We start from the raw sequence: 27,403 nt of genomic DNA on the forward strand, positions 1-27,403 counted from the left end.
TCAAAATTTACGTGAACAACTCAAGATACTGATCCCGCAGATCTGACTCTAACTCCCAGGTCTCTTTCTCGACCTTACTATTCCTCCATAACACTTTAACTAGGGGTATGGTCTTGTTCCTCAAGACCTTGTCCTTCCTGTCTAATATCTAAACTGGTTGTTCCTCATAGGACAAGTATGTCTATAGCTCTAGATCTTTATAACTTAACATATGAGTCGTATTTGATACATATTTTTGACGCATCGAGACGTGAAACACATTGTAAACTCCTGACAAAGATTGAGGTAAGGCTAGCCTATAGGCCACCTATCAAATCATTTCAAGAATCTCAAAAGGTCCTACAAACCTAGAGCTCAACTTTCCCTTCTTCCCAAACCTTTTCACCCCTTTTAGCGGTGAAACTATAAGGAAGACATAGTCTCCCACTTGGAACTCTACACTCCTACGCCTCAGATAAGAATAACTCTTTTGCCTACTCTATGATGCGAGCATCCGAGCTCTAATCTTCTCAATGGCATCATTGGTCCTCGGAACTGCTTCAGGACCAAAGTATTTCCTTTCACCCATTTCATCCCAATGAATGGGTGATCTACACTTCCTACCATACAACATCTCATATGGAGCTACTCCAATTGTCGACCGGTAACTGTTGTTGTAGGAAAACTCTATCAAAGGTAGATATTTACTCGAGTACACTTCAAAGTCTTACACGTGCTCAAAGCATATCTTCCAATATCTTAATCGTCCTCTCAGATTGACCATTTATATAAGAATAATAAGCTATACTAAATTTCAACTTTGTACCCATAGCTTTCTGCAGACTTTCCCAAAACTTGGAAGTAAAGGTGGGGTCCAAATCTGACACAATATACTTGGGAGCCCCATGAAGACGTACTATTTCTCGCATATACAGCTCAACACACTAATCCACTGTAAAATTTTCCTCACAGGTAAAAAGTTAGCTAACTTGGTATACCGATCCACAATCACCCACATTGAATCATGCTGATCCACTGTCCTGGGCATCCCAACCACGAAGTCCATGGTGATATCCTCCCATTCCCACTCAGAGATACCCAAAGGTTGTTGTAACGACCCAAATTCGCTAATAAGGCTTAAGGGCCTTGATTAGCGTGCCAGGAGGGCATGATGGGATTTATGTGTGATTTTAATTATTTAAATGCATGGTTATGATTTAAAGCATGTTATATGACTATTTGTTTATCTGAGATGCATGACTATGTGAGTTAGTGTGCATGTAGGCCCGGATCGTGTTAGAAGGGCATAATTGTAATTTTGGCCATGATTGGGCGTAACTGTAATTGATATGTGTTGATTGTTGAGGCCACAGTGGTATGTGGATGTATCTGTGCCTTGTGACTCGAGGCGATCCCAATGAGCGGGCTAGCGGAAAGTGTTGACAGGAATTTATACCCAGCTTGGGGCGAGCCTGGGGGTAGGAGCAGGAATTCAGAGAATAGATTGAGATTTATTTTGATGATGGGGAATATTTATTTGGTGGTTAATCGAGTGTTGGAAAGCAACGGGAAAATATTAGGGACACTTGAGGATTAGCGGGAATTGGATAAAATGACTAAAACGGCCCTATTTGGACAAATGGATTGAGAATTAATAGGAAGGGCATTTTGGTCATTTGGCTTTTAGAAATTGATTTATGAGGCTTTACACTTAGTGGGATTTATAGAGAGTGTTGGCTGTGGAGAGAAAGAAAGAAAAGAAAGAAAAGAAGGAAAAGGAAAGAAAGAGAAGAGGGAAAAACAGGTGGGTTTTCCAAAGGGTTGGTTTGTGCATTTTTGCACCATTCCACTCCATTTTTCTTGGGGCAAAGCTTAGTGGAGAGCAAGGATAGGCTGAGCATCAAGGATCTTGGGTTAGACTTGAAGATTTGGCAAGAACACATCAATGTTTGAGGTAAGTTTTAGAGATTTTCGGTTTTAAGGGTTTTGATGGTTTAAGCTGTGTTTTGAGCTGAGTTGATGGGAATTTTAGGGATTTCTGGGCAAGCTTTGAGGGAGAGCAAGCTAAGGAGGCTTAGGGTTGATTCAAGGTCGAAATTTGCAGCAATGGTATGATTTCTAAGACTTTATCTTTGTGGTTTGCATGAATTTCTGGTTTAGGGTTGTTCATGGTAGATTTTGAGATTTGGGATAAATGATCTTGGGATTTGAGGATTTGGGATGCTTGGGATGAATGGAGAGTGTTCATAAGCTTGATTTTGAGTTTGGTAAAGATTTGGGGAAGTTTGGTTTGAGATTGGGTGAAAGAAATCGCAGAAATGCGATTTTGGGATTTCTGGGCTGCAACTAGCGCTACAGCGCTAGTCAGTGGGCGCTGTAGCGCTAGTCCCTGTTTCTGGGGGGGTGCATTCTGCTTGTAGCGCTACAGCGCCCTCTTTAGAGCGCTGTAGCGCTGCACTGTTCACAGAGGGGTATTTTTGAGTTTTGATGATGGATTTTGACCTAGGGTTCGGGGCTTGTTTCCGCCACTTTGTTTTGGGGATTTGGGACTTCCCGGGGGCTCGGGATTGGTCCCGAGGCTAGGTATTCGGACTTGGGGTTCGGTGTTGACTTTGACCTATGTTTGTGCCTAGGTGTGCGCTAAGGCTCGGGTGGGATCGTGCTCAAGGAGTCAGGTGATCTAAGCTATTGATTGGAAAGGTAAGAAAACTATAACACCCGAGGTTAGGGCATGGCCCCAGATTGTATTATGTGCAAATGTTTAAATCTTAAATGAATTATGATGTGTGTGAATGATTATTTTGAATGTACTATATGTGTGATTATGATGAAATGAGCGGCAAGGGCCGAGTACGGCGTAAGCCGGGGCGGCCGTGGGCCGAGTACGGCGTAAGCCGGGGCGGCCGTGGGCCGAGTACGGCGTAAGCCGGGGCGGCCGTGGGCCGAGTACGGCGTAAGCCGGGGCGGCCGTGGGCCGAAAGTAACACCTAGCACATGGGATGCTATAATCAGGGCGGGGCCCGGTGGATTCATGTGTTATGCTATAATCAGGGCGGGGCCCGGTGGATACATGTGTTTGCTTAGTCTAAATGGGTGACTTATTTATTTGTGGATTATCTGTTATGATAAAACTGTATACATTGCATATGTTATGTTCTGCATGAGTTTTCTTGCTGGGCTTCGGCTCACGGGTGCTCTGTGTTGCAGGTAAGGGCAATGACTGAGTCAACCAACCATGAGTACGGAGAGCGTGAAGCGACGTGTACATGTTTGGTCTGCCCGACTGCTTTGGTTGGGGGTTTATTCGAAAATGGCTGTAATAATCTATGATTTTATGATTTCTCAACTGTAACCTTATTTCAAGATGTAATTAGTTTTCAAACCTTATTTTGGGATCCCAAATGTTTAATAATAGAAGTTTTAATGAAATGACGCATTTTCAAAGATTACAGCCTTAACTTTTAATTAGTCACACTTTTGTTTCAAAACCTCGGTTAGCGAGTCCATTGCACACTGTTTTGTCTTAAAAATTCACTTAGTAACGGCTCTAAGGAAGTAGGGCGTTACAGTTGTAATAACTCAGCGTTCACCTGATGACACATTAGGCACTTAGCCACATAGTCAATGACATCTTTCTTCGTCCTAGACCACCAATACCAAGACTTAAGATCCTGATACATCTTCGTGATACCTGGATGCAGCGAATACGATGTAGTATGAGATTTATTCAGAATCTCTCATCTAATACCATCATTTATCGAAACACAATTCCAATCCTTGTATCTGAACATTCATGTCTCGAAAATAATAAAGTCCTTAGCAACTCTAGCTAGGATGTCTCCTCGATGCCTCTCTAACTGAGGATCATTTCTCTGAGCTTTTCTTATCCTTTCTAGGAGTGTAGACTGAAGAGTAATGTTGGCTAGCTGGCCCACCACCAACTCTATCCATGCTCTGGTCATATCCTCTACCAACTCTCTCAATATATTCTTTGAATTGAAAAATTGTCCCGGACCTTTTCCACTTAAAGCATCTTCCACCACGTTGGCTTTCTTGGATGGTACAAGATCTCACAATCATAATCTTTTAATAACTCTAGCCAGCGTCTTTGTCTCATATTCAGATCTTTCTAGGTAAAGAAGTACTTCAAACTCTTGTGACCGGTGTATATTTCACACTTATCTCCATATAAGTAGTGTTGCCACATCTTCAATGCAAATACCACCGCTGTTAATTCCAGATCATGTGTAGGGTATCGCTATTCATATTCCTTTAACTGTCGTGATGCATCAGCAATCACCTTCCCAGCCTGCCTAAGAACATAGCCTAGTCCCTACCTCGAGTATCACAGTAAACCACACACTTTTCTTGATCTAATGGAAGACTCAATATCGGAGCAGTAATCAATCGCCGCTTCAATTCTTGGAAGTTGTTCTCACAGCTTTCTGACAATACAAACTTCAGATTCTTACATTTCAACTTTGTCAGTGGTCGGATCCAACTTAATCCCTCACTGCCTCAATCTTGGTCGGATCCAACTTAATCCCATCTTTACTAATAATGTGACTAAGGAATGTCTCCTTAGGCAACCAAAACTCACATTTCTTTAACTTGGCATACAATCTATGCTTTCTCATTCTTGGTAACACCATCCGAAGATGATGCTCGTTGTAACGACCCAAATTCACTAATAAGGCTTAAGGGCCTTGATTAGTGTGCCGGGAGGGCATGATGAGAATTATGTGTGATGATTATGATTAAGATGCATGATTATGATTTTAAGCATGTTATATGACTATGTGAATTATACTATGTGATAATTATGATGTGTGAATCGTACCACGTGGGTGCCGTGATACTAGTGTGATGCACGTGCCGAGACGGTCCTAGAAAGCTAGATAGTGGTAACTGGTAATTTGGTAACCTGTGTAACTATTAGTAACTATAGAGAGTAACAAGTTTTATGGGGAAAGTGGTAGAATTGCAAAGCTGGTGAAAAGATAAGTGTACCCTTGAGGCTTAGTTAGAAAAGGATATTTGAGGAAGGTTAAAAAGGTCTTTTGGCAGTAATATAGAGTCTTTGGCTGAGGGAAAAAGATATGTACGATTTATTATGCTAAGTAAAGCTGAAGTTAAGTCTTGGAAGGCTAGAAAGGTCAAGAAGGAAAGGGAGAATCAAGAATCTAAGAGGCAAGGTGGGAGAGGAACTGAGCTGAGTTCCTTGAGGCTAGAGAAGGGCTTAAGGAGGTGGAATCAAGCATATATCAAGGTTTATACTGAGGTAAGGGATTGATCCCTGTTTTGTTAAGTTTTGAATTTGGTTTTTGAAAGGAATTGAGAAATAGCCATGGTTTTTCTTGTGTGGGATTCAGCTGGTTTGTTAAGGTGGAACTTAGCTCAAGCTTGGATTGGAGGAAGCTCAAGTCAAATTTCTGATAAAGGTAAGGGTATTAAGTGTATTTGCAATTTCATGGCTGTTATGGTTTAAGGAATTAGGGGACTGGTTTGTGCTTTCTTAACTTTCAGTTTAAGTGTTAGAGTTTGAATTTAGGTGTGAATTATGTGGATAAATGTGTAGATGAGTTGGGTTATAGTGTTTATAAGTTGTTGGTTGGTCTATGTGGGGTTTCAAACAGGTTTTGGGGCTTGGGTATGAAGTTGGGATGATTTGGAGTGAGTTAGGCTTGGGAAAAACGCGAAGGGAAACCCAGAAATCTGGGTCTGCGATGGTGTGCCGCGGCACGGCTTTTGCTTGCCGCGGCCTAGGGGTCTCTGGAGGTGGGTGCCGCGGCACAAGGAATGTGGTGCCGCGGCACAAGGCTAATTTCAGGGTGTCACATTATGCAATTTTTGGCCTTTGCTCCGGGGGTTCGGGAGATGTCTCCGGGGTGTTGTTCTAAGGTTTTGGGGGTTCCGAGAGTGTGGATTGGGTTCCGGGAAGGTAGTCTTGGATTTGTTAATGACAAAGAATATTGTATTTGTGTTGTGATTAGGACTTTGGAGAGGCTCGAGGTAGAGGACCGTGCTCGCGGCTTCGTGGCATCGGAAACCGGGGAATTGAAAGGTAAGAAAGCTGAACCTGAGTATGTGGTTAGGTTGGGACTAAGTGTTCCCTATGTTGGTATGTATTGTTATGTGAGTGTGATTAACCATGTGGTCACGATGGGACTAAGTGTTCCCAACATTTGTATATCATGTCGTGAGATGGTGTTATTACGCCATGGGACATGCGATTACCGGCCTAAGGGTGTCGGAATCAATATTTGCGCATTGAGGCGCAGCTCGGCCACTGGGAGCTGAGGCAGCTTATTTATCACTGAGCTTGGTTAAGCTGGCCAGAGTCAGTGAGTATTACACTGGGGGCGGCCCTATTGAGCCGAAGACAGTGTGCTAAATAGAGGGTGCGACTAAGGGCGCCAACCCTGAATGTTATTTGATGGGTATGACAATCTATTGGTTATGAACGTGAATATTGTGCTATGAACATAGTTAATTGACTGTCTGAATGACAACTGTTATTGCTGATTGGATAAATGTGTGAAATGTTGAATTCTCGGTTGGGCATTGTGAAATATTTGTTAAGTGTTGCTGATCTTACTATGTTATCATGCTTTCTTGCTGGGCCTTGGCTCACGGGTGCTACGTGGTGCAGGTTAAGGCAAGGGCAGGCTGGACCAAGCCCGAGGTGGAGAGCTCCAAGGTGAAATGTACATAGCTAGCTGTTCGATCACCACGATCGAGGAGTGGACCAGGACAAGGACTACCTAACTGCTCGTTTTTGCCTTAGTATGGCCAGTCAATGTATTTAAACTTTGTAACTTTTGTTAATGGCTTTCAGACTGTTGTTTTTGGGATCCCATGTAGATAAACAATGCTTAGTAATGAAAATATAACTTTTGAGACCAAAACACTTTTAACCCTAGTTCCTCCACTGTTTCAGTAACACGATTTTACTTAAATGACTTGATTAGCAAGTCTGGCACCTTATAAACACACAGTGTAACGGTCTTGGCTATCCAGGGCGTTACAACTTGGTATCAGAGCGTCCTAGGTTTATGGGTCCTGAAGACTAGCTGGATATGTACATTCGCCGCGGGAGACAAGCTCAACTCGGGGTTTGGTAATTGTGTATGCATGATGAGGTGCTTAAATGATTTGAGTGAGATATGATTGTTGATATCTGTTTGATGAATAGGGAGCATGAGATACTGATGGGGCCTGGCCCTTGACTGCTGTGTGGTGCTATTTAGGCATGTTGATTAGTATTTCTCTTGCATGTGGTTGAATACATGGGTAATGGCGATATAGGGATTGCATGTTATTATATGTTAAATTGAAACTTGTATGATATACCCGTTTGTTGGCATGGAGGGCATAAAAGGTATGAACGCATCTAGTGATAAAGAGATTTGATAATTTATGCATAATATGGGTGCTTAATATGTTTTATGTGTGTTTGATTGTTATGATTGTTTGGATCTGCCTTTGAGTTGGTTTTGGGTATAAACGTCAGGGCTGGGAAGTTTAGTCGATAAAGACAGATTAATTCAGGGTGTATGTATTGAGAATGGTCAATTGGATTCATTTTTGGTTTTGGTAGGGATGGACGATGACAGTTGGGAGGTTGGAATCCTCCACCTTCCCTTGAGATTCGCAGCGGGTGTTTGTTGATATATGAGTCAGGCTGTAAGGTCTGATAGAATTTATTGGATGGATGAAAAAGGCAAATTACTGAGGAGGAACAGACAAGAATTATTGTACGGAAGTCTTATCCTCTAGTTTCGAGGAAGGTTTGGGTTTGTTCAGGAATCAATTAGTAAATGGGTGTGGCTAACCCCGTTCTTAGTGATATGAGAAGGATAAATTGGGATGAGTAACCTTACTAGGCAATTGTGGTAAAAGGGTGTCAAAAGTGGCAAGGTAGCGATAGTACATATTGTTGAGTTTGGTGGGTTGGTCGGTCCACTTTGGATTATGGTGCAAATGGATGAAGCCGGGGATGATAAGTCATTTGTGAGTTAAACTCTGAGTTGGTTGTCTGTGCTTGGGCAGTAGAGAGAGAGGGCCTCATTATCTATGGTGAAGGGAATACATGTGATGATATTTTCGTCCGTCGAAATATAGTAAGTGTGGCTACTCGGTGATTGGAAGAATGAGAACCTTTGGTGGTTTTATGGTTCCTGGTTTGGACAGGAAAGGGGTTCAGTGCACAGGTTGGCCATTGAGGCAGGGAAGACTGGGATACTTTACTCATTTAAAGCCCAAGGTTAGTTTCTCAGAAGTGACCAGTGGCTTGGATAGCCTTTGCTTTGGTTGGGAAGAGAGCTGAAAGGAGTGGGTGTTGTGCGTCTATTAGGAAGGATTCAGATGGGTATATGTTGAGGGAAGTTAATATGTTATATTAGGGACAACTTTGGACAGTCATGAGTATTTCTTGAAGTATATTGATTGGACTGAATGGGAATTATATTAGTTAGTAGGAAAGTAGATAAGAATGCAGTTTTCGGCCACAGTTTGGAATTTGGGTATGGAAGAAGTTGGTATCAGGGACGCAATGAGAGATGATATTAGGGATGAAGAGTTTAAATGCCTCGTTACAAGACAGGACGGTGTCTGTAGGAGTTGATTATCGGTCTGGTTATTACTAGATAAGGATCAAGGAAAGAGACATCTTAGGGAATTATTACTTATACCGAGAGGGGTGTGATGCATTACTAGTAAGGATTTCTAGTCGTTTGTACTTTAATAACATGAGTAAGTCTGACGAGCAGAGAACAAGAAATGACATGGATGGTTTGCATTCAGGATTCACTAGTGACTAGTTGAATTACTCCCCAGTTAGAAGTGGAATGTGAACGACTACTATACTGATGATATCACGACTGAAGCAGTAGGGTCAGAAGTAAAGTTTCAGAGGGTAGTAACTTCATTCTTCAAAGGTATTCCAGGTTAAGTACAGGGTGGGAGGAGATCAGGTACAGAAAGAGTTGATCAGAAGCACACTAAGACCGATGAATGTATCAGCTACTACTTGAAGTATCCTCGAAGACAGTTACAGCGTGAGGGTTTTTAACATGAAGAGTCGGTCAAGCAGGGGGAACGGTGATGGGTTGTAAGAAAGGAGCGGTAACTCTTGAGTTTAAAAAGGGGAAATCCTTGCAGTGGCTGGCGTTTATACTTGGAGTGTGAGGTCTACTGCAAGGGAAATGATTAGAGCCTTAGTTGATGTGATGGACACTACTTGAGTTATATCAGTGGGACAAGACAGACTGGGTTGGTTTGTGGGTTTCCAGATAAGTTTCTAAGGAATTTGTCAGGGAGTTCGTCTGCGCAAAGAGATGGATTGGGGATAAGACTGGTGTCAGGGATGGAATTAGATCTAAGATGTTGTATTGAATGGTTTTAACAAAACGATGAGAGTTAAGGTCTTAATTGTTGAGTAGGATGACATACTTCAGGAAGGATCTTTGATCTGATTATTACCAGCTAGAGATCAGAAATAGTTAAGGATCTTTGATCTGGTTATTACCAGCTAAAGATCAGGTGCAGTTAGGGATCTTCGACCTGGTTATTACCAGTTGGAGAACAGGGAAGAGGATAAGTAGGAGGTTGCTATTATGTTGGATAAGGGCACTGAGGATGCTAGGTTATGTGTTGAGGGTTTGGTCAGTGCCAAACTGTTTTTTGTGTGAAATAGGTGAAAAGAGTATTCAAAGATTATCTGAATTGGACTTGTAATTGTCTTGATCGACAGCATAGTGATGTATTCTGGTTAGAACTTTGTTAAGGTTGAAGAATGCCTTGGAAGTAAGAGTTTCCCTAGGTAAGCATGATGGTACCGGTAGTTGGGTGAGATTCACGTCTTCTTACAGATTAGAATCAATTGTTGTGTTGCTATGATACCTCAAGACAGGAGGAAGTGATGATCTATGCATGGTGTTGGTTAAAGGATCCGACTGGAACTAGAGTGGAGTATCTAGTAGGCTTATTAGCCAGTGGATACCTGGAATTGTTATCGTATACAGGAACAAGAATGACAGTTAAGGAAATCCCAAATGAAAGGAATCAAAGGCAAGTCTTAATTGAATTAGCAAAGGATTCTACAGTGTTATGTGTAAGTTTATAGTGATATAAGGACCAAATTTGGACTCTGATGGACACCGAAATTACATAGAAATTCTGGATGAATCTCGTACTACTCTCTTGGTCCTTTCATCCAGACATTAGGAAAAAGGTACAATAATTTGAAGGTTTTTATTGGAGGCATAGATGGAGAAGAATATAATGAATGAGGAACAAAATTCTTATCCCGATAGCAGTTTGTGATAGGCATCGCAACCTTTGAGTATGTTATAATGGGAATAAGGAAATATGGTGATAGGTATTGCAGAGAGGTTGCCAAGATGGTGGGGTCATCATGGATCAACGTTTGGGGAGAACTTGCTTTTATCAGTAAGAATAATTTATACAGTTGACCAGTATTCAGAACTCTAAGCGAGACGGGTGGTAAGCCTCCATGGAATTCGGAGTTAATTTTATTGAACAAGGACTTTATCTTATTCTCAGGTCTTGGGAGGATTAAGAAAGGCAATGAATAGATAGACAGAATCTGACGAGTTTTATTATTTCCAGACTGATGGTAAATCAGAGAGAAAGGGAGTTATTTGGTTATTGGAAGAACACTTGATAAAATGGAATATAAGAAGGATTATATATCATCCCTTCGTTGGAATGAGATAAGTGATAGGTTGTATTTGGATCTGGAGGTAGTTCGGGGGATCATTGAGATTATTAAAAGATTAGAGCATGAAACTCACTTTTCAAACTAGATGGAAAAGCTTTATTGAATTGGGAAACAGGGGTATGGAGTTTCGAGTAGAAGATGGTAGCTTTCGTGGGATGTCGCCAGAGATAGAGAGGTGAAGAGCTTGATGGACCCCAGGGTATCAAGGCTGTTTGGATCCGGTAGGGGATCAGTGAGATTGATTTAAGTTGACTACATCTTTGGGCACCGTTAGCTATACGCAGTGGATTTTGTATTCCATGTTAGGGACATGGATTGGAGAAACTCATGTGTTGATTGATAAGGATCTACAGATTAAAATGAAGATATTCCATGTGGGGTGACCGGTTTAAGCATGAGATTGAAAGACTGAGATTTTGAGGAATAAGATTGTACCTTGAGTTAAGGTAACACACCAGAAAAGGTAGGGTCAAGGAGTGACCGGGATAGCTGGAATCAGTTGTGTGGAATTTGTGTCCTGAATTGTTCAGGTAAATTTCGAGGACGAAATTCTCATTAGGAGGGGATAGTTGTAACGACCCAAATTCACTAATAAGGCTTAAGGGCCTTGATTAGTGTGCCGGGAGGGCATGATGAGAATTATGTGTGATGATTATGATTAAGATGCATGATTATGATTTTAAGCATGTTATATGACTATGTGAATTATACTATGTGATAATTATGATGTGTGAATCGTACCACGTGGGTGCCGTGATACTAGTGTGATGCACGTGCCGAGACGGTCCTAGAAAGCTAGATAGTGGTAACTGGTAATTTGGTAACCTGTGTAACTATTAGTAACTATAGAGAGTAACAAGTTTTATGGGGAAAGTGGTAGAATTGCAAAGCTGGTGAAAAGATAAGTGTACCCTTGAGGCTTAGTTAGAAAAGGATATTTGAGGAAGGTTAAAAAGGTCTTTTGGCAGTAATATAGAGTCTTTGGCTGAGGGAAAAAGATATGTACGATTTATTATGCTAAGTAAAGCTGAAGTTAAGTCTTGGAAGGCTAGAAAGGTCAAGAAGGAAAGGGAGAATCAAGAATCTAAGAGGCAAGGTGGGAGAGGAACTGAGCTGAGTTCCTTGAGGCTAGAGAAGGGCTTAAGGAGGTGGAATCAAGCATATATCAAGGTTTATACTGAGGTAAGGGATTGATCCCTGTTTTGTTAAGTTTTGAATTTGGTTTTTGAAAGGAATTGAGAAATAGCCATGGTTTTTCTTGTGTGGGATTCAGCTGGTTTGTTAAGGTGGAACTTAGCTCAAGCTTGGATTGGAGGAAGCTCAAGTCAAATTTCTGATAAAGGTAAGGGTATTAAGTGTATTTGCAATTTCATGGCTGTTATGGTTTAAGGAATTAGGGGACTGGTTTGTGCTTTCTTAACTTTCAGTTTAAGTGTTAGAGTTTGAATTTAGGTGTGAATTATGTGGATAAATGTGTAGATGAGTTGGGTTATAGTGTTTATAAGTTGTTGGTTGGTCTATGTGGGGTTTCAAACAGGTTTTGGGGCTTGGGTATGAAGTTGGGATGATTTGGAGTGAGTTAGGCTTGGGAAAAACGCGAAGGGAAACCCAGAAATCTGGGTCTGCGATGGTGTGCCGCGGCACGGCTTTTGCTTGCCGCGGCCTAGGGGTCTCTGGAGGTGGATGCCGCGGCACAAGGAATGTGGTGCCGTGGCACAAGGCTAATTTCAGGGTGTCACATTATGCAATTTTTGGCCTTTGCTCCGGGGGTTCGGGAGATGTCTCCAGGGTGTTGTTCTAAGGTTTTGGGGGTTCCGAGAGTGTGGATTGGGTTCCGGGAAGGTAGTCTTGGATTTGTTAATGACAAAGAATATTGTATTTTTGTTGTGATTAGGACTTTGGAGAGGCTCGAGGTAGAGGACCGTGCTCGAGGCTTCGTGGCATCGGAAACCGGGGAATTGAAAGGTAAGAAAGCTGCACCTGAGTATGTGGTTAGGTTGGGACTAAGTGTTCCCTATGTTGGTATGTATTGTTATGTGAGTGTGATTAACCATGTGGTCACGATGGGACTAAGTGTTCCCAACATTTGTATATCATGTCGTGAGATGGTGTTATTACGCCATGGGACATGCGATTACCGGCCTAAGGGTGTCGGAATCAATATTTGCGCATTGAGGCGCAGCTCGGCCACTGGGAGCTGAGGCAGCTTATTTATCACTGAGCTTGGTTAAGCTGGCCAGAGTCAGTGAGTATTACACTGGGGGCGGCCCTATTGAGCCGAAGACAGTGTGCTAAATAGAGGGTGCGACTAAGGGCGCCAACCCTGAATGTTATTTGATGGGTATGACAATCTATTGGTTATGAACGTGAATATTGTGCTATGAATATAGTTAATTGACTGTCTGAATGACAACTGTTATTGCTGATTGGATAAATGTGTGAAATGTTGAATTCTCGGTTGGGCATTGTGAAATATTTGTTAAGTGTTGCTGATCTTACTATGTTATCATGCTTTCTTGCTGGGCCTTGGCTCACGGGTGCTACGTGGTGCAGGTTAAGGCAAGGGCAGACTGGACCAAGCCCGAGGTGGAGAGCTCCAAGGTGAAATGTACATAGCTAGCTGTTCGATCACCACGATCGAGGAGTGGACCAGGACAAGGACTACCTAACTGCTCGTTTTTGCCTTAGTATGGCCAGTCAATGTATTTAAACTTTGTAACTTTTGTTAATGGCTTTTAGACTGTTGTTTTTGGGATCCCATGTAGATAAACAATGCTTAGTAATGAAAATATAACTTTTGAGACCAAAACACGTTTAACCCTAGTTCCTCCACTGTTTCAGTAACACGATTTTACTTAAATGACTTGATTAGCAAGTCTGGCACCTTATAAACACACAGTGTAACGGTCTTGGCTATCCAGGGCGTTACACTCGTGCTCTGCTTCTGACTTAGAATAAACTAAGATGTCATTGATGAAGACAATCATGAATCTGTCTAGATAATCCTTGAACACCCTGTTCATCATATCCATAAATGCCGCTGAGGCATTGGTCAATCCAAAAGACGTAATCAGGAAATCATAATGGTTGTACCTCGTACAAAAAGCTGTCTTTGGAATATCCTTAGTTGGTGATAACTACTGTGATGTCTATGTGTTTTTTTATTTTTGTTTTAATTTATAGTGTTTTTTTAGAATATATGTATGTACATTTATATGTTTAACCTTATATGACATATTATTTGTGGTTTGAGATTTATCAAATAATTTGATTTTTTTCTTATTATATTTGTACAGGTTTTGATGGTGAAAATGGTTATGGAGGATTGACAATGGACCTTTACTATGGTGGCTTTGGTGGTGATCATGGTTATTGGGTCAAGATTGTGGAAGAGGCCATCACTATCAGAGGCTTGGTTATGGTATCATTACTTTGAAAGAATATATATATACTTATATATGTTTGCTACATTTTCTTATAATTTGTATGATCTTTTATCCTGTGTTTGGTAGTGATTATAGCAGAAAGCTTGGGATTAGCTTTGTAGAATAGTTATTTTACAAGAGATTTTAAATGTAGAAAGTCTATATGTAAGCTTAAATTAAAACATGACTGCCAAATAAAGAGGTTAATTTCTTTATGATAAACAAATATGTTCAAAGAGAGCGTGATTTCTCACATTTGGATGATTTTAGTAGATCATCAATATATTATACTTCTATGATACAAACCATGACTCTAGCAACATTTTCGATATATGGCTCCACGTACCATTTCATTTTTCTATAGGAAATTTTGTAATGCTTCTATTAGAGAAAGGTATATAGTTTGATGTACATATTTATTTACTTATAATTAGTTTGTTTGTTTGTTAATAATCAGAACACAAGAAAGTGCAAGAACTGAAGCAGTGAATTGAAGAATTGGAAATTGAACTGGGAAGGTGAGCTTAGACTAATAATGAATACCATCTTTAGTGTATTTCGCTTTTGCTTTAATGGCCTGCTACTTGTGTTTCGCTACTGGTTTTTGGTGTATTTTGTAACTTTATTTTGTTGTATTTTGTGACTGGAATTTGGTAAATTTATGGTCTATTTTGTTGCTGCTTTAATGGCTACTACTTGTATTTTGCTACTAGTTCTTGGTGTATTTTGTGACTAAATTTTGATGGATTTTGCAACTGGGTTAAATGGATTAATATGGTCAATTTATGGTCTATTTTGTTTATGCTTTTGAGTTAGTTTGCTATTGTGCAATGGAGACTAGCTGAGGTCTATCAAAGGTTGGAGTATGATCTTGTGATCCGAACTTACTGCAATAGAAGACCATTTTATAGGCGACATAATGCACTTATTTTTTTTTTCTAACATATCTAATTGTATATTTTCTACTAATGGCAAGGTGCCCAGTAGAAGGACAAACATAATTTTATTAGGAACAGTATTACTTGGATTATACTAGATATTGATAATTATCATTACAACTTATTCAGGGTAGTAGCAAACTGTTTTAATTCTCTTAGGATTCGAAACCAAATTCATATAGGAACTTTTTTAATTTCCCTTCCTTTATTTTTAAATAGTAAAAGTTTTCTAGAATTTACAATTTTAAAAGTGTTCAATAATAAATAATATTGACAGTTATGAAATAAGTTGAATTGATGCACTGAGTTCATGATTTTAGGGGTTTTAAGTATATTTATTTTAACTGATTTGTTTTAGTGTACATGTTTGTTTTACTTATAGTTGGTGTATTTGTTTGTTAATAATCAGAGAAAAAGAAAGTGCAGGAGTTGAAGCAGTGGATTCAAGAATTGGAAAATGAATTGAGGTGAGCTTAGACTAATAATAAACACCATTTTTGGTATATTTTTCTACTGTTTTAATGGCATATTATCTATATTGTGCTACTGGTTTTTTGGTGTATTTTGTGACCGGGTTGAATGGGTTAATATGGTAGATTTATGGTCTATTTTGTTGCTGATTTTGGTGTAGTTTCCTGCTCTTTTGGAATACCTCTATGTACTGGATGAATAACATTTTGTGAAATAGTACTATAAAACAAGAAATTGTTTGCTACTTGACTATAAGAAAACATATACTAATAGTTTAATTCTCGCTTCTATTATATATATATATATATTTATAATTGTTGTGTGTCTACTTATTTATGGATTTGAACTAATTAATTGGATATTAAATATTTATAGATCTAGAGATTTACACTGATCAATTATAATTATATTATTTTATTGGTATTAAATATTTTAGCCATGCGTGGATTAAGAAATTGAAAATGATCATTACATAACAGCTCCTAACACTCTTGAATTTCAGTCTTCGCCTCATTTACTCAACAAAGATAGATCTAGCTACTTGTCAATTTTATTAATTAATTTGGTTCTCTCTATTCTTATGAATCTTAAAAACTATCATATTATTAAATATACAATACATCAACAAGCAATTGGTATGGGGAAAATTAAATTTAATAAACACATGTAAATTAAATAGACACGTGTGGCACAACAAGACTATATGATACACACGTTAGAAACACATAACACAAAGGACATTTCTCCAACCTTTTATAGTTACACTTGCTTTATCATTTTAATAACGAATCAAGATCCTCTGTCAAATTACTATGTCTCATAATGTGTTCAACCAATATAATACTAACACCTCATTTAATTTTCCTTTCATTAAAAAATTGTTACCTCCCCTAGTAATATGAGGTGTCAAAATTATATTGGTTAGACACATTATGAGACACAATAATCTGACATGGAATCTTAATTCTTTAATAACACGTGTGGACATTTCAGAAGAAAAAAAAACGATATGTTCAAAACAAAGCTTCAACGGGGCTGAGAAAAAAAAATAAAGAAGCAAAATGCGCTACTTCAGATCAAAATCGCAATAGTTTTCGGAGGTTCCAATCGACAATAGTATTGATTGGTAACCTTTCTCCCAAACAATTATCTTCCCGCGTTTTCTTCCTCTTTGCATTTCTGTTATCCAGATTTCCGGATAGCGTTTAGATTTATATCCTCGGGGAAGCAGAATTACCAATGTCTTTCACGGTAGGTGACCAGAGCTCGCGGATGGACAGAAAGGCTTCGCCTCTCCCGTTTAGTGTCCGGATTACTCTTCCAAGCAAACACGACACGGAAACTCGTCAACTCTCCCGGACTCCCGAAGGGGTATCCTTCGGGGAATCCCCTTCCAGGAGAAGCTCTTCAAGTGGTCTTCGCGGAAACAGTTCCGTGCCTCGCACGGAACAAAACCAAGCGGTCGAGTCATGGAGGAGGCATATTTGGAATGATATCCACCTGACACAAGATCCCGCCTGACACGCCCGACAGGTCAAAGCCGCACACATCCCAGCACGCCTAAGGGTACCTTTTCACCTACTGTTCTGCTGACAACTTGGAAAAGACGGCTGACTTTGTGTATTCCCCATACTTTCACGTAAATATACCCACATAGAGTCTTGTAGCCATGCTACTACAGTAATTGTATCCCCTATTTATGGCTGGTGTAAATAAGACTCATGGACGTAGAGAAAAACCCTAATCCAAAAACCTAGCTATAAAGACCCCCTCATTTTACAATAAGGGGGACAACCAACAGATCACATAGCAAGAACTCTACAAAAATCTCTCTAGCTTCATCTTCTTCAAGAGAACCCGAGAGAAACACTGTGAGTGTGTGAAGTTCTTGTACACCAGCCATCTTACTGTAATCCCTTCCAAGTATAATAACATCGACTCGTGGACTAGGGCTTGTTAACGCTTGAACCACGTAAAAACACTGTTTGTTTAGTTACATTTCAGCACTTCTACAGTTCTTATCTTTTTATTATTCTGTTTGTATTCGTTTCCGAAAAACTCGGTAAACAATTTCATTACACACTTTCTCACTAATCAAAGTTGTATCTTCTCACGTGCACTGTTCTCACAAATTCTCACACTTTTCTTCTAAGTTGTCTCGTTATGCTGTTTGTGTTGAATCATAGTATATATATAAGCATAAACTATGAATAATTCTATGTACAGCAGTGATATATGGATGAAAATATGTGTGTTGTTTGACTTATTGATTGATGGTTGGATCTTATTGGTTGATTTTGTTTGATAGTGAATTACATTCAAAATTTTGAGTTAGTGTTGTGGCTTGCATTCTTGAGCATAATTTGGTTTTGATTGTGCTAATGGTGTATGTTGAAAATGATTGCTGAAATTCAGATTTCATGAGAAGTGGTAGTGTGAATTTATTGTTGTGTTTCATTGAAGATCAATTAGAATTTTGGAGAATATTCATATGAATAGATTTTATGATTATTGCTGAAAATTTTGAGGATTATTGAGATATTGAGTAGAAGTTTTATTGCTTTTGATGATAGAATATGCTAGATTTTTTTATGAAGTATGCATTTTTCAACATTTAATGGTGCCTTTTGTAATTGCACAAGAACTTTATATATTTATATAAATATATATTTTATTCTTGTAGTGAAAATGGAATTATGTTAGCATTGGATGATGGGTAGAAGCTAGAACGTTCGTGGTGATATTGATGAGGATGAGCTTTTGCAAAGGGAAGAAGAAGTTGCTTGAAGAATCCATCATCAAGTCAAGTTATGATATTATGGTGTTCCATTGTTAACTCAAGCTATCATTATTAGATTGATTAGTTTTGTATTCATAAAGCACGTATCTCATACGAAAAGTTGTCTTTGGAATATCCTCATCTTTGATCCTCAGTTGGTGATAACTAGATCGAAGATCAATCTTCAAAAACACTGTCTTGCCTTGCAGCTTATCAAAAAAGTCATCAAACCTTGGCTGAGTATACTTGTTCTTGATAGTCAACTTGTTCATCTCTCTATAGTCTATACACATCCTCAGCTACCCATTTTTCTTCTTCACAAACAAAACTGGTGCACCCTACAGTGAGAAGCTAGGCAACAAAGTCCCAAACCCCACATAATAATGTTAGGAAAATATATGTTATTTCAATGGAAATTGGTAAGAAATATTACAACTCTAGGCAAAATAATACAAATAAATAATATTGATTAAATCATGTTACAAATCTATGACTGAAAATACAAACAAACAATAGAAGAATTCGAAGAAGATAATGGAGGAATAAAACTCCAAACAAAAAGATACAAATAAAGTAAAATGTTTGTAACAAAAGAAATGAGAGATTACTACTCTCTAAAAAGAAATACAAGTAAATGAGACAAGAGGGATATGAAGATGAAAAGCAATAAAATAAAAGAAAATAACAATAAAAAAGAAACAAGGAACAAACAACTCTCACTCACACTACCAAAGAGAAGAGTGTTGGGGATCACCAACTTGAACAAGGCTTGAAACCTTTATCCAAATGCTTATTTCCCCCTAACTCAAGCACTAAGGGATCTCTCACAGATTTTGGAAATTGCTTTCTGGAATAATCAAGTCTCTGGGTGTTTTCTAGCTAAGTGCTCTAATGGGTAGAAAAGTTGTGTCTTAAAAGTGAGCAATAGGCTCCTATTTATAGAGTTTAGAGACACCCTTTGAATTTCAAATTCCACCAATCCCCATGGTTGTTACCAATGATTAATTGGATGTTTATGGAATTCAAAATGAGATTTGGGAGTTATTTGTGCTTTTGGAGCCGTTAAAAAAGGATTGAAAAAACTGAAAAAATTAGCCAGTCTGCCTCTGTGGCCACGGCCAGGAGTATCAGTGGCCGCGGCCACTGGTCTCTGTTCCCCAGGTCGCGACCGCTAACACCCCTGGCCGCGACCACTGACGAATTTCAACACACAAAAATGTGTTTTTTTTCCAAATGGTTCCAAACCACTCCCAATGGGGTTAAAATCATATGTCTAACATCCAATTCACATATGGCTTTAAGAAAATCATCTCAATATTGTGTAACAACAAATCTACACAATAATGGGCAATATTTGGAAGTTACAAATTTATAACTGAATTTGTAACACGAAATATGTTACAATATGTGACACTCTTTGTCACATTTATTTAATCTAAAACATTATATTATAAAATAATATAATATTCCCTCACTAGATTAAATAGTTATCTATTATAATACTTATTTAATCCATCAATATTATATTTTAAAATATAACATATCCCCCACTTGATTAAATAATAACTCTCTCTTATAGGAGTCATTGCATTGGTGCATAAAATAAATTGTTTTTCAACTTGAACTTTACTATAGTGTAATTATCACAAAATTTGTTGAAAATTTGGTTGCACTAGGCATTGAACCATCTTTCCATGATAAAAAAAATTGGTGATAACACACACACATTTGCCATGTTCACTTGAGACCTCTATGTCTCACTTTGCACCGTTAATGGCCATGTGCACTTTCCATTCATGGACGTTCTTGAGAATACTCCCAGTTCTCATGAGAGGCGGCACCACCCCTAGGTCCATATAGGTAGAACTCTTACAGTATTTTGTTACCAAAAATACTTGTCTTCACAATACTGAATTCTATTAAAAAACCTCTCGGTAACTTAGTAACTCACAAGTACTCAACATCTCGGATGGGACTTGTTTTGAGTACAACTAATATTCACTTCACTGGCTTGTTGTTACCTATTGAATCTAACACTAGTTGAATAACTAGTGTTAAGATAGGTTACCATCAATTGTGAATCTCTTTAGGGAGTTTAAGTCCCATCCCTCTAGATGATGTAGCCACTAAATCATTCGTTTGTGGCTCAGTGAAAGGATCCGCTAGGTTTTCATTTGTTCTCACATAGGATATTAAGATGACTCCTCTTTGAATCAATTCTCTTACATATCCATGTCTTAGACTAATATGTCTAGACATCCCATTATACACTCTGCTATATGCTCTAGCGAATATTGTTTGGCTATCACAATGTATCGATATAGTGGATACATTCTCTTTGATTAGGGGTGTCTCTATCAATAAACCCCTTAACCATTTAGTCTCTTTGCCAGTAGTAGCTAAAGCTATAAACTCTGCTTCTATAGTGGAATGAGATATACAGGTTTGTTTCTTGGAATCCCAAGAAATTGCACCCCTACCAAGTGTAAATACCCAACCAGTTGTGGACAGGTTATCCACAAGATTGGATATCCAGCTTGCATCTGTATATCCTTCTAAGATTGAAGGAAATTTGGAGTAGTGAAGGCTTTGTCCTTTGGTTTTCTTGAGATAACCTGGAACTCTCCCAATAGCCTTCCAGTGATCCACACTTGGATTACTTATAAACCTACTAAGTTTACTTACCGCAAATGCTATATCAGGTCTAGTACATTGGGCATCGTACATAAGACTCCCTATAGCACTAGCGTACTCCAGTTGACCCACCGCTCTTCCTTCATTCTTCTCTAGCTTTACACTATGATCGAATGGAGTATTGACATCTTTAACCTTGAGATGGTTAAATTTGTTCAATACTTTCTCAACACAGTGGGCTTGTCCCAATGCAAAACCCCCACTATGTTTCTTCACTTTGATACCAAGTATGGTGTCAACTTTTCCAAGATCTTTCATCTTGAAGGTTGATGATAGAAACCTCTTCGTTTCTTCTACCCTTTTCATTCTATCACGTAGAATAAGCATGTCATCCATATATAAGAAAACAATGATCACATATCCCTTACAAGTTTTGGAATACAAACGCTTGTCTCCATTGTTGTGCCTAAACCCATTAGACATGATGGCTTGATCAAATTTCTTATGCCATTGCTTAAGAGCTTGTTTCAATCCATATAAGGATTTTACAAGTCTACATACTTTATGTTCATATCTTGGTAGGACAAACCCTTTGGGTTGTTCCATATAGACCTCCTCATTGAGGTCACTATTAAGGAATGTCATTTTGACATCCATTTGATGAACATACAAGTTGTATATAGAAGCCAAATCGAACAAAATTCTATTAGAAGTTGTTCTTGCAACAGGTGCATAGGTATTGAAATAATCGATACCCTCTTTTTTCCTAATACCTTTAGCTACTAATCTAGCTGTAAAGGTTTGGATAGTGTCGTCAATGTGGTATTTTATCTTAAATACCCACTTACACCCAATTGTCTTAGACCTCAGTGGGAGGTCTACCAATTCCCAACTGTTGTTGGAAAGAATGGAATTCATCTCATCATTGATGGCTTCTTTCAAAAAATACACTATCTCTTGATTGCATGGTTTCTCTATAAGTCTTAGGATCATCCTCAACAGTAAGTACAATAGGAATTTTCCTAATGACTTCCTCTCTATTTCCTTCTACCATGTTGAAAGAAATTCGTTGAGAATCTACCTCATCCAATACTAGACTTTTCTCCTTTCTAAGCCTTTGACCTCTTCTATGTTCAATGGGTTGCTTTACATTTCTTTGAGAATTCTCCTCTTGAGAATCATTTTTGGATGTAAAAGCTTGAGAATTGTTCTCATATAACAAATTCTCCTTTAGAGATGTTGAAGCTTGAGAATTGTTGACACATAACATGTTCTCAAAGAATTCAACTTCTCTAGATTTAATCACAACATTAGACTCTAAGTCTACTAGCCTATAAGCTTTACTATTGTTGGCATAACCAACAAAAGCACACTTTGTGACTCTTGAACCTAATTTTGTTCTATTAGGTTAGTTTTTCTTGCAATATGCAAGACGCCTCCACACTTTGAAGTACCCTATGTTGGGTTTTCCTCCTTTCCATAACTCATATGAAGATATATCATTTTTCTTCATCGGTATTCAATTAAGAATGTGACAAGCGGTTAACAACGCTTCACCCCATAAGTTAAAGTTCAACTTAGAAAACACCAACATAAAATATAACATCCCTAGAAAAGTCCTATTTTTCCTTTCGGCAACACCATTGTGTTGTGGTGTATAACGTGCGGTGCACTCATGAATTATACCATTTTCTTCACAAAATATATTGAATTCATTAGAGAAGTACTCTCCACCTCTATCACTTCTTAGCACCTTTATCTTTTTATTGAGTTGATTTTCAACTTCTAATTAATATACTTTAAAAGCATCAAAAGTTTCATCTTTATTCTTTAAAAGTAACACATAGGTATATATATACTAAAATCATCTATAAAAGTAAGAAAATACATTTTACCACCTCTAGTTAAAATACCATTTAATTCACAAAGATCACTATGGATTAAATCTAGTAAATTAGACGATCTTTCTACACTAGGAAATGGTTTCTTAATCATTTTTTCCTTAACGCATGTTTCACATTTACCATAGTTTTTAATATTGCATGTAATCATAACGCATTTTACTATTCTTTCCATGGTTGAAAAACCTATATGAGATAGTCTAAGATGCCACAAAAATAAAAAATCATACTCAACAATGTAGGCGGAATTAGTATTTTTATTGATAACATTGAAAGTTACATCATTGGTGCACAACTTAACCATACCCTCACAAGAGTACCCATTTCCCAAAAATACATTGGATTTGTTAAGAATAAGTTTACCAGACTCGAAAATGGTTTTAATGTCGGGCTTGCCAAGCAAATCACCACTAACCAAGTTTCTACTCATTATAGGAACATAAAGTACATTCACTAATATTACTTTCTTGCTGGAGGTGAAAAAAACATCAATGGTAACTTTGTCAAGTACCTTGGATTTTCCCTAATTGCCCATTTGAATCTCATGGTTTCCCTTTGACTCTTCAAAGTTCTTGAACAATGATTTGTCAGAGGTGATATGGACGGTGGCACATGTATCATACCACCACCCTTTTACCTTGCCTTGGATCGCATTCACCTCACTAAGGGTAGGAACTATATTCTCCTCTTTAGTTGCATTTACCTTAGGTCCTTGTTGGTCTTTTCTTTGCCTACACTCTCTAGCATAGTGACCCTTTTTCCCACACATAAAGCACGGACCTTTCTCGCCCTTAAACTTGTTTGGGTTGGTTCTTCGACCCAAGGATGTCTCATTACCCTTCTTGCCTTTCCGTTTGTTTGTGGGATGTTTTGGTTATGACACCGCATTTGCTTTGGAAGTCTCTTCATTAGACCCCTCCACAAGTTTGTCTCTACATATTGATTCCTCTTCGATTCGAATATGTTTTTTGATTTCCTCCAACGAATAATCCTCATTTTTATGATGGATTCTTTTCCTATAGCTCTTCCAAGTTTGTGGTAATTTAGCCACTATAGCACCAACTTGAAAGGCCTCGGGAAGCTCAATCTTTAACACTTTTAATTTGTTAACAATTATTTGCTATTCATGAATTTGAGGAAGAATAGGTTTATCACCAAAAAAATTGAAATCGAAGTATTGAGATTTCAAAAACTTTTTGGTACCTTCCTCTTCCGCCTTAAACTTTTTCTCAAGTGCATCTTATATCTCCTTGGCTGATTTGGTCTCGGTGTAGAGGTCATAGAGCCTATCAGATAGGGCGTTGAGGATATGACCCCTACAAAGGAGATTGTCCTCCTCCCTCTTCCTTCTTTTCTCAACCTCCTCAGGAGTGTCTTTGTCAGATGGCTCGGCTAGAGGTGCCAAGGATGACTCAAGGATGTAGGCTGTCTTGAGTGTTGTCAAAAGGAATTTCACCTTGTCTTGCCACCTAGTGAAATTGGTCCATCAAGGCTATCCAACCTCACTAGGTCTTGGTTCATGATCTTGATGGTCTCACCTTCCATTGAAACAAACAAGGGATAAGATTTTGAATGTTAGGAAAATATGTATTTGGCCTCAATGGAAATAATAATAAATTATAACTCTATGCAATATATTACAAATAAATAATGATTGATTAAAAAGAGTTACAACTCTATAACTGAAAATTACAAATAAAAAAAGAAAATGAAGAAGATGATAAAGAAGAAGAGAATAGTAAAATACAACTCTAAGCAAAAGGTTACAAATAAAGTAAAGTGTTTGAAACAAAAGAAAATAAAAGATTACAACTCTTGAACAAGAAATACAAGTAAATAGAGAAGAACAATATAAAGATGAAAAGCAATAGAATGAAAGAAAGGAACAAGAAACAAAAGATATACAACTCTCACTCACACTACAAAAGTAAAGAGTGTTGGGGATCACCAACTTGAACAAGGTTTGAAACCTTTGTCCAAAAGCTTATTTTCCCCTAACTCAAGCACTAAGGGATCTCTCACAGATTATAGGAAATGCTTTATGGAATTATCAAGCCTCAAGGTGTTTCTAGCCAAGTGCTCTAATGGATAGAACTGTTGTGTCTTACAAGTGAGCTATGGGCTCCTATTTATAGAGTTTATAGACACCCTTTGAATTTCAAATTTCACCAGCCCCCATGGCTATTACCAATGTTTAATTGGATTAATATGGAATTAAAAATGAGATTTGGGAGTTATTTGGGTTTTTTGAGCCGTTCAACAAAGATTGAAAAAATGGTCAGTTTTTAGCCTGTGGCCGCGGCCAGAGACATTAGTGGTCGCGGCCACCGATCATTTTCAGCACTAAAAAATGTGTTGTTTTTCCAAACGGTTCCAAACCCTCCCAAATGATTTTGTAACTCTCAAAACACATTATTAGGGTTAAAATCATATCTCTAACAGCCATATCACATATGGTTTTATGAAACTCATCTCCATATTATGTAACAACAAATTTACACAATAAAGGGTAATATTTGGAAGTTACAAATTTGTAACACCAAATATGTTACATTATTTGGATATATCTCATATTTATTTAAATATTGTAACTCTCTATTATATGTTACAATATGTGACACTCTTTGTCACATTTATTTAATCTAAAACATTATCTTATAATATAGTATAATATTACATTATATTATAAAATAATATAACAGCTAGTGCTGTCCTAATAAGGGAAGAAGAAGGTGTGCAGAAGGTTGTTTATTATGTAAGCAAAAGGCTAATAGGAGCGGAGCTGCGGTATCCACCTATTGAAAAATTAGCCTATTGCTTAATCTTAGCCTCCAGGAAGCTGCGGCCCTACTTCCAAGCTCACCCAATCACAGTTTTGACCGACCAACCTCTATGGCAAGTTCTGCAGAAGCCGCAGGCAGATTGTTAAAATGGGCAGTTGAACTTGGGCAATTTGATATCTCCTACTTGTAGCGATAAAAGGGCAAGCCTGGTAGACTTCGTCGCAGAACTCACTGGGCTTCCAGATAGCGAGCAACCAGAAGCGCCTGAAGAGCCTGAGCCTCAAAACCAAACTCCCTCATGGAAGTTGTTCACGGACGACTCTTCTAATGAACATCACGCAGGAGCAGGAGTGATTTTGATAACGCCTGAGGGGCATCAATTTCACTACGCAATTAGGTTTGACTTCACTGCTTCTAACAACGAAGCCGAGTATGAAGCACTGCTCGCTAGATTACGGTTAGCCAAGAGCATGCACATAAAGTCACTTGACATCTACAGTGACTCTCAGTTAGTAGTCAATTAGATCAATGGCCGCTTAAAAATACCAGGCCAGGCCCGAGGCTTAAAAATACAGTGACTCTCAGTTAGTAGTCAATCAGATCATCTATAGCACCAGGCCCGAGGCTTAAAAATGGTCGCTTACTTGAATAAGGCGAATGATATATTGGCATAGCTTGATAAGTACTTCCTCCAGCAGGTACCTCGTGACCAAAATTCAAACGTTGATGCTCTGGCCAAACTGGTAAGTGCCAAGGATACTGACACTCTGAACATAGTGCCAGTTGAGCGACTATCTGCACCAAGCAGAGGAGACCTCTTTGGTGATCCAGGCAGCGGATACATGGATGGCACCTTTCATAGAGTATCTGGCGCAAGGCATGTTACTGACGGATAGAAACAAAGCTAGGACCCTTCAGCGGTAGGCTACTAGGTATATCCTGGTCGATGGAATCTTGTACCGAAGGGGATACTCAATGCCACTCCTCAGATGTATCTCGAAAGAGAAGGCTAAAGAATTAATGAAACAGGTTCATGAAGGCTTTTGTGGGGACCATGCTGGGGGGGGGGGGGGGGGGAGAGTTTATCAAAAAAGATCTTAAGGCAAGGATACTTATGGCCATCAATGAATGAAGACTCGATGGAGTTTGTGCGAAGATGTGACAAATGTTATATTATTTCATATAATATAATATTAGATTAAATAATGTGACAAAATGTGATTTGTCACACAAATGTGATTTGTCACACCTTGTAACATATTATTGAGAGTCACAAAATTGGACTAATGTGTGTGCCCAAATGTGACATATTGGAGTTACAAAATCAGTTACAAATTTGTAACTCTCAAATATTACCCAATAATGTGTATATTATATGTTACACATTTGAGATTGGATTTCATAAAGTCATGATGATATATGACTGTTGGAGACATGTTTTTAACTCCCAATAAGTGTTTGGAGGTTAGAAAATCATGTGGGAAAGGATTTGGGATGTTTTGGAACGTTTTGGAAAAATGACTTTTTTGTGCTGAAATTGACTTGTGGCCGCGGCCTGGGGGACAAAAGCTAGTGGCCGCAGCCACTGAAAAGTCGTGGCCGCGGCCAGTGAGGCTGACAACCTATGTGAATTTTTAGTTTTTTCCAAATTGAACGGTTCTAACATCCCAAATAACTCCCAAATCTCCATTTTAATTCCATAAACATTGGTAACAGCCATGAGGGTTGGTGGAATTTGAAATTCAAAGG

Source organism: Humulus lupulus, chromosome 6 (genome assembly GCF_963169125.1).
Source record: "Humulus lupulus chromosome 6, drHumLupu1.1, whole genome shotgun sequence".
NCBI lineage: Eukaryota > Viridiplantae > Streptophyta > Magnoliopsida > Rosales > Cannabaceae > Humulus > Humulus lupulus.